This window comes from Lactuca virosa, chromosome 3 (assembly GCF_052849685.1).
Source record: "Lactuca virosa cultivar CGN04683 chromosome 3, Lactuca_virosa_CGN04683_v6, whole genome shotgun sequence".
Classification (NCBI taxonomy): Eukaryota; Viridiplantae; Streptophyta; class Magnoliopsida; order Asterales; family Asteraceae; genus Lactuca; species Lactuca virosa.
The window spans coordinates 324,049,394-324,058,730 of record NC_136428.1 but is presented as its reverse complement, the minus strand read 5'-3'; the positions used below and the strand labels follow the sequence as shown (position 1 = coordinate 324,058,730).

General features: G+C 35.8%; 1 long non-coding RNA gene across 1 annotated transcript; it reads right to left on the bottom strand.

Moving 5' to 3' along the window:
• Nucleotides 1-6,633: 6,633 nt before the first annotated feature.
• LOC145163066 (uncharacterized) lies at nucleotides 6,634-7,587 on the bottom strand. Its single transcript, XR_013739543.1, has 3 exons — nucleotides 7,261-7,587; nucleotides 6,981-7,130; nucleotides 6,634-6,855 (listed from the first exon to the last, which is right to left on the bottom strand). It is a non-coding gene; the product is annotated as an uncharacterized LOC145163066 (long non-coding RNA).
• Between the last annotated feature and the right edge of the window lie 1,750 nt (nucleotides 7,588-9,337).

Below are 9,337 nucleotides of genomic sequence, written 5' to 3'. Positions count from 1 at the left end.
ATACCTGAGTAGAAGTGGGAGCGGATTTAAATGGACTTTATAACCAAGTTGCCCAAGACATCGGGTGGTCTCGATACCATTTGGGTGATCGTTGACAGGTTAACCAAGTCCGCACACTTCCTGCCAATCAAAGAAACTGACAAAATGGAGAAGCTAACCAGAACTTACATTAGAGAGATTGTACGACTGCACGGGGTACCCATACATATCATCTCCGATAGAGATAGTAGATTCACCTCGAGATTCTGGCAGTCACTACAAAAGTCTTTGGGAACCAGGCTAGAAATGAGTACAGCCTACCACCCACAGACAGATGGGCAGAGTGAGAGAACTATTCAAACTCTAGAATATATGTTGCGAGCCTATGTAATTGACTTTGTGAAGGAATGGGATACTCATTTACCCCTTGTCGAGTTCTCTTATAATAACAGTTATCACACTAGCATAAAGACTGCTCCATATGAGGCCCTCTATGGCCGCAAGTGCAGATCACCTCTATGCTGGGCTGATGTGGGTGACACTCAGTTAGCTAAGGAGAAAGTCCCTGACAACACTCTCACCGGACATGAGATCATCAGAGAAACTACAGAAAAGATCGTACAAATTCGCGAGCGACTGAAAGCCTCTAGAGATCGACAGTAAAGCTACGCTGACAAAAGACGAAAACCCTTGGAGTTCCAGGTCGGTGACTTTGTTCTATTAAAAGTCTCACCCTGGAAGGGAATGATACGCTTTGGAAAGCGTGGTAAACTAAATCCAAGGTACATTGGGACTTTTGAGATCCTCGCTAGAATCGGCCCTGTAGATTACAAACTCCGACCACCTCTAGAACTCAGCAACATACACCCTACTTTCCACGTTTCGAACCTAAATAAGTGTCTGTCTGATGAGACTCTTGTTATCCCACTCGATAAAATCAAGATCAATGAGAGCCTCAACTTTGTGGAAGAACCGGTGGAGATCATGGATAGGGAAGTCAAGCAAACCAAACAAAGTCGTATCTCGATAGTGAAGGTTCGCTGGAATGTAAAGCGAGGACCTGAATTCACTTGGGAGCGGGAGGATCAAATGAAACATAAGTATCCGCATCTTTTCCCATAGTCCATGTGTATCTCTTAGACTTAGGTCCTGTTTGATATACGTCTGACCGAGTTGGGTCAGACGTTTTTTGCTAACTCGGTCAAACAAACTTGTTTGTTAAGCATATTTATTGATGTCTGACTCAGTAAGACATATTTGAATGAAAAAGATACGAGATATCTCCTGACTGAGAAAGATTCCAAACGTGCCCTTGCCCTATGTTCAAGTTGCAACACCTCCATCTCGTTTTTTTCTCTTTTAACTATTGACGATTTGAGACTCTCCCACCACCGATCGACGCTGCACCTCTATCGATCAAAGATCTCTTCTAATCAGGTTTGATTTCTATCTTCTTAGTTTCGTTTTTCCTGTATATATCCGATTTTTTCCTGTTGTGTTCTGATTTCTTGTTGTTTCTCTTCCGATTTGTTGTTCATTCTGATTTCTTGTTGTTTCTCTTCCGATTTGTTGTTTCTCTTTCGATGTGGTGTTAATTCCAATTTTTTGCCTATGCCTGCCCTTGCCATGTGTTCTGATTTGCTATTCAATTTGATTTTTCTGCTTGAGAAGTTATAAGTCTGATGCAGATTGTTAAATCTGATGTTGTATTATTTGCGTTTTTTTCTCTATTCACATTGATATTCTTAAATTTGATGCAATTTTTTTACATAGAAATCTAGTGCAAAAATTTTTTTTGAAAGAGAAATACTATGCAGAATTTGCATTTTGAGATTTATGAAGCTAATTGATTTGTTATCTTGCTTATTGACTTCTTTGATTTGCTAGTTAGTTGATTGATTTGCTAGTCATGCTTTGATTTGTTGGATTCAAACTTAGAATATCATAGCATTTGAAAGGATGTTTTTGTTGTTGAATTCTTAGATACATATTTGTTAAATGTTGATTTTGCTAATAAATGTTGATTTTTGTTGTTGAATGTTGATTTTGAAGTTCAGTTTTTATGGAATGATTTCTAATTGATGTTAAGATCTTCTATGTCTATAAACAAACAATTTCTGATTGATGTTAAGATACATATTTTTTCTGTTGAATGTTGATTTTTCTCACAAAAAAACGATTTCTTTTTTATTGATGTTAAGATCTTCAATGTCTTTTTGAATTCAGTTGATTTTTGGTGGCTGATATGGAGATAAGGGTGGAATGGTGGAGGTAAAGTGTTTTATGGATGGATGAGGTTATGGTGGAGGTTCAAGCTGGGTGATAATATAGGTTAAAGTAGGGTGAAGAAGATGATAATGCAGTGATAGTGGCGTGAAGAAGATGAGGGTAAAATGGTCAATTTTCATAAGTCAGCATATTCAGTCAGATGTACAATCAAACACCATGGTTTCTTACTGAGTCAGAATTTCTTAACCAGACAGACCTTTTCTAGTCAGCACTTTCTCATCCAACAACTATCAAACGGGACCTTAATTTCGGGACGAAATTCCCTTTAACATGGGGATGATGTGACAACCCGTAATTTCTATCTTGTAATTGCCAAACCTATCTATAATAGATCAACCTATTTCCTTAACCATTCTATTAAGATAGATTAAATAAGTATGGAATGTCTAAACCTTGTACTAAAAGTGTTGTACGTTAAAGAAGCAAACATGTTGAAACCGGGGACTTCATCCGAGAAGTCTCGCATGGGCAGTGAACTCTCGGACCGCAAACACCTCGTAGCCGTGATCACTTCGGACCATGCTCATTTAGGACCGCAAACTGAAGCCTCAATTAGGGCCGCATAAGAGGTTCACGGCCGTGAACCTCCGACCTTATCTTCTCGGTGTAGTTCCCAACCGAAGTGTCCCATCAATTTGGGCACTATATAGAGGTGGAGTCGTGAACACTTCCTCATTTATTCACTTCCAGCCGAAAACACTCCCCTTTCTCTCTCAAGTATCGTCAACCGTGAACCTCATCCTCTCTCCTCTACCATTCTTTTGCCTTTGTTTCTTCTTAAGATATTGCTTAGGCTCTTAAGGTGTTCTTCATCCTCAACCTTCCTGGAGCCATGAACTCAAGAACACCAACTGTTCTTGGGCCGTGATCACCGAGATTAGGCTGTGAACTCAATAACATCAACTGTTCTTGGGTCGTGAACACACAACCTGGCCGTGAACATCAGGCAATCCTCCATCTTTACTTCTAACACCCTTATTTGTAAGTTAAACTTGCAAATTAGCTCGATTCCCTATCATTCTGATGATCATATTCATTAATAAGTATACAAGTAGAATACAAGTAGAACACAATTGAATTGTGTTAACCAGTTACATGTGAAAACAATAAACACAAAGGGATTTCTTATGTTAAACACTTGCTAAAACCATTTTTCAAACTCTTTAAAACTCTTTCAAAAAAAAATTTAGATTGTTGTTTATTATCAAAATCGTATTCATTTATGTATTTAATTATAAGTATGCTTTAATGGACTTAGGACTAATGTTAAATACCCTGACTCCTGTTCCTTGTTTGGTTGTGGGCTTAGGGTAGGATTCATTAGTCCGACTGTCGGTTAAAATATAATTGTACATACTAAATATATACATTAATACTAAATCTCATTTTCAAAAGCATATACTTAACTCATTTGCACATGTGAGGCAAATGAGTCTTTTCTACAAAACACTTACCATTCAAACAAACTTAGTAGTAAGCTATAATAGGTATAGCTTAGGGTTTCAGTCATACTATTTCTAGAACAGATGAACAATACATGAAACAATACATACATACTATTACAATTTATTACAAGTATACTATTTATTTACAAGAACAAGACAAAACTTACATACTATACGTGCACAAGATACTACAATGTGAGCCACTATTTCATGGACTTGACAATATTCTTGCCAAGCCATGTTTTATAACCAGAGTCTCCTGGAGGGAGAGCATGAGTTTGTGTATAGATCTATACGGGACTGACAATCCCACACCTTGCTGCTAGCTACAGTGGGACCTGCAGGTCTACGGGTGACAAATGTCATATCATTTTCGACGCCTGAAGAACGTCGTGTTTTATACTAGTCAATCAAGTTTGTTTATAACTTAATCACATTTTAAGCTTAATTAACCAACTCGGTTACGAGGCAGTAATTTATCGGTAGAGTATTTTAAGTTAATACTACTACACATCTTCATTTTCCATTACCTTATACAGTGATATTCTCACAAGAGCAATGCAAACTATTTTTCTATTAAATATAGTTAATGATATGGAAAACAAACTTTTTATACTATTTTAAGTATAAGCATACATTGAACATTATTTCAAACACAGACATGCGTTTTATACTATTTCAAGTATAAACATTACATTTTACACTATTACAAGAGAACAAACATACAAACAATCGGGTCTTGGGTAGAAGACTACATTTCATTTAAATGGAGAAAATATAGGATTTTCTTGGATGTATTCAAACAAATTTACTAAAAAAATACAAACATTTTCATGAAACAAATGCAAACAAACGACACTAAATACTTATGAACTCACCAACTTAAATGTTGATACTCTCTTTCAAAATAACTTGTATTCAAAGGGAACCAGTAGGCAGGTACATTTGTACAGGTTTTGAGAAGACAGAGCAGGATCAAGACTCGTCTTTTATTTTGATATATACATTTTTGGTGTCATACTACTTTACAAAGAACACACATGTATTAACTATATTATTAATGCAATGGATGTTGTTGCTTGTTTTACTATTATGCATTGTTATTATACTGTACATGACGTCCTCCACCCCCGAATGTTTCCGCCATCTCGGTTTTGGGGTGTGACATTACATGGTTCACTATATCTTTAATGGCTTGTTGTGCAATTAATTGCTGAACTACCGATGAATTGAACGCAAACATTGCTTTTGATTCTACTGGTGGGGTTGGTTCTCTGGCGGGTCTACCTCTAGTTCCTGGAATGGACCTTGTTTGTGGTTTGTTTGCTTTCGATTCTACTGGTGGGGTTGGTTCTCTGGCGGGTCTACCTCTAGTTCCTGGAATGGACCTTGTTTGTGGTTTGGTCTCTGGTCTGGTTCTTAGATTTGCTTGTGTCACTCTAATCCTTGGAGACATGATTAACTCCTAATTTACTCAATTATGGAGAGTATAAGTGGTATGAATCATTGAATGAGTTACTATACCTAAGTACAAATGATGAAGTTGTTAGAGCAACTATTGTGAACTTTCTGATGTTTTTCAAAAGAAAATTCCTTATTTTAATGATAGGACAGATTACTCTAATATTTTCAAATACTTAGAGTTGTTTGTTATTTATTATCTCCTAGATCCCAATGTAATTACCTTGGGTAATATGCCTTGCTCAGTAAAATCCAGGTAAAATGCCTTGAGTAATTTGCCCTACTCAATAAAATCCAAGGAGAATGCCTTGAGTAATTTTCCCTACTCAAATAAAACCCAAATAGAATGCCCTTTACCTACTCAATAAAATCCAAATAGAATGTCCAGAGTAAATTGTCCTACTCAATAAAATCCAAGTATAAAGCAATTTAGAAGAGTGTAAATTGCAAATAGAAATGATTTTTCAAAACATATTATATATATGTATATTTCATTGATTTCGAATAACATTTCATATTTCCGTAACCAAAAGACTTCCCAAAAATGTGGGGGGGGGGGGGTCCACGGATGGAAAAGTTTATAATTACAAATTTACATTTGACTATACCAAAAAGAAGTCGACAAGGATGTATACACTTGTCTGCTTTTCCAAAAATCCCTAACCCGTCACTAATGGGCAACCCTACTCCTAACTAATCTACCATGGACAGACACCACTACCCAATAGATCAATAATGTCATCCACCTGAGACTATACATCATGTGACATCGCATAATTTAGGGCTAAAATTATAACCGGCTAATTCATTGTGAATCTCTTGATAATCTAACTTATTGAGTTTAGTGCATCTAAAGTAAAATTAATAAATTTATTTCAATTATTACATGATGTCTGATGATACCGTACTTCCAAATGTGTAAACCGTTAACCAAATAAAACCGCTTAAATGGCAATGCTATTTAATGCGTTTGAAAAACTGAAAATTTGCATTATGCAGTTTTGAGTAAAACAAACATTAGAATATTATAGTACATGTTCCCCTGTTTTCGAAAATACAAAGAACGTCCAAAACGGAGTTCGTATGCAAAAGATACGACCATTTTAAAAATCCAAAACTGGTATAATACTGATTTTCTTTAAACCACTAAAACCGTTTCTATCCGTTGAAGGAATTGCACACCTCAAATGGAAATTTCGAAAGCATTTCTGGACTTAGGCTATAGCCTAATATTTAATTTCATATTTTTGGTAAAAATATTTATAAAAGCTAAGAAATCAGACGTTTTTAGATTTATAAATCGTGAAACGTTAAACTATTTAATTCGACATATTTTTATTATTGGTTATGTATTTCAAAGAGGATTTAAAAGTCCAATACGACTGATGTGAATTTTAATACGACTGATGTGAATTTTAATACGACTGATGTGAATTTTAAAGGTAAAAATAACACAATATTTCTAAAATCGTGTACAACTATATATAGATATCCGGGACATATTTTATGGTCAAATACAAGTTGTATTATTAAGTTTTTGCAAAATATACAATGGTGTGTCAATCATGCAAACACAAAGCATGTTATATAAATTTATTATATACGTATGGATTGAATCATCAACACACATCTGCATTCATTCCCAGTCACGAACACAAGAAACAAACACCCATGGATTCCCCTGTCAAATACAAAAACCCAAACAACCCTGAGTTATATCTCGTTCATTATCATAATTTTTTTTCAGGAAAACCCAATCACCCAAGTTTCCATGGAGTCAAATCAAAATAAGAAGAAGAAGATCACCTGTTAACCATGGATGCTTCCGCTAACTTCCTCTTCCTTCGATCAGTCAAGAATCGATACCCTTGTCCCCCTCAAACTTGTTGTTTTGTTGCTTTCTTTGTCCCTTCTATGTCAATGGCCAACAGCCCCATTTTCCTGTTTTTTCCTTTCCTGACACACAAAGAAAACAAACACTTCCCAATTTCAGTCTTTTGTTGCCATTCTCTCCCCCTAGTTGTTGGATTACCGGACTAGAAGAAGAAGAACAGGAGGCTGCCGGAGCAGACCTCCGTCCACGTACCTGCAATCGCCGGGAGCGATGCCTTCCTCTTCCTCTTCCCCATCAACAGACACCGCCGAACACTGAGCATCACAAACACTACCGGATTTCCTCCACGTACGTCCCTCGCTTCTCACTCGCGTTCGCCGACCCCAGAGCAGCGCCACTGCTCCTCCACATCCCCTTCTTCAGCCTCATCGAACCCTAGAGGCCTTCATCGATTGCGAGACGACCGTTCGTGCTCCCTTTTGGATCTGTCGATTATTCTTTCACAGTTTCCATCGATCCGTGATCTCCATGTTTGACTGTTTTCATTTGCGTCTCATACCCGATACCTGATCAAAACAAATGAACACGGGGCTTATAAGCCCTAACCTTTTTAAACGGATTTTGGGTATGGAGCTTCAAAAGAAATGGGTATGGGTTTGACCCAGTTAAAGGTCAAAGCAAACTTGAATTTAAATTACACAAAAGTTGCCATTATTTGAAAGATACTTTACAAAATCAGTCCAAACTTCAATCCTTGAATTCATTTATCCACAAACAACCCCTTATTTCATAAATTCTTTACAAAAGCAGTACTATTTCATTAAATTAAATTACAAAAAAGCCCTTACACTTTAGCGAAGTTACAAATCAATTCCCAATAGCTCAAATTTGTTACAAAATGGTCCCGGAAATATTTCAAAGTTCAAGAAACGTGACTTTGCAATTTCTCACGACAAGCTTCCCAAAGAAACTGAATTCGAACGATTGGAACTCATGCTTCTAGGGTGAGTGTTACGACCCCATTTCTACTTATTTTCCCGAGGGGGGATACATGCACTACTTGTAATATATTTTATAAATGGCTTTGTTTATACAAACAACATCATCATTTTTATGCAATATAAATGACACAAAAATATTAATTACTACTCTACTAGTTACGGTATGGGGAATCTGGTTTGAAGGGCCGCTTGGATTGTTGGATTTCAGAATGGCTTAATTGCTAAAATGGTCATGCCCTCCGGTGTTTCATGTCCGTCCCTCGTCTTTACATGGTAGTACAAGTACTAAGTAATATTTATCTTACAAAATACAAATGAAATATCATTGTTTTGTGTATAGACATTACAAGTTGGTGAAATATTTGTTTAAACGCTTAAACGTTAAGTAAAGAAAATCGTTTTAAAACAACAATATTTACATATGTTATGTTGATAAAATAATACAAGTAATAAAAATAATATATACAATCTGACTATATATGTGCTATAATTGTAGAGACAGTTATCAACTTGGTAGTTTCAATTTATATATTTATACAAGTTTTAGAACTTGTATCTTAGGGGCATACATGTTCTTGTGTACACTATACTACGTATTAACAAATGTTTAAAACAAGTATCGTACATTTTTATGTGTACGCTTATCAAATATACTTGTTGCTTATCCATATCTGCGGTTGTTAAGTTCAACCTTTGCAGATAACTTTATCCGTATATCCGTATGTCTGTTTATTCGTATCTGCATAACGTTTTGGCTTTCAAAGATTCATTACAAATACAGTTTTATGTATGGAAATTACTTATCGAACATAACGTTTTGGCTTTCAAAGATTCATTACAGACACAATTTTAAGTATGGAATTACTTATGGAACATGATGTTTTGGCTTTCAAAGATTCATTACAAACACAGTTTTACGTATGGGTTTACTTATACAAACTATACATTTTGGATTTTAAAGACTCATTGCAAACACTGTTTTAACTGTTGTTATACATACAAAGAAAATACTTTTTGGAATTTTTAAGAAGTATTACTGAGATTAGCAGAAAACTTGTAACGCTCACCAACCTTTGTGTTGACCCTTAAACTTACATGTATTCTCAGGAAATTATTAGACAAGCGTTCGGACAGAAGATTGGTCATGGAATACAGACGACATAGCTATCTAGTTTTTGATATTTGCTTACCTGTTTAAGGAAACTACTGTACTATTATTATTTGTAAGAACCCTGTATTCAAACTTAATGATGGAATGCAAATGTTGTTTTGTTTATCGTTGTACTTGTGCTATATATTCAGTTTATCTATGATCCATGAACCTAGTC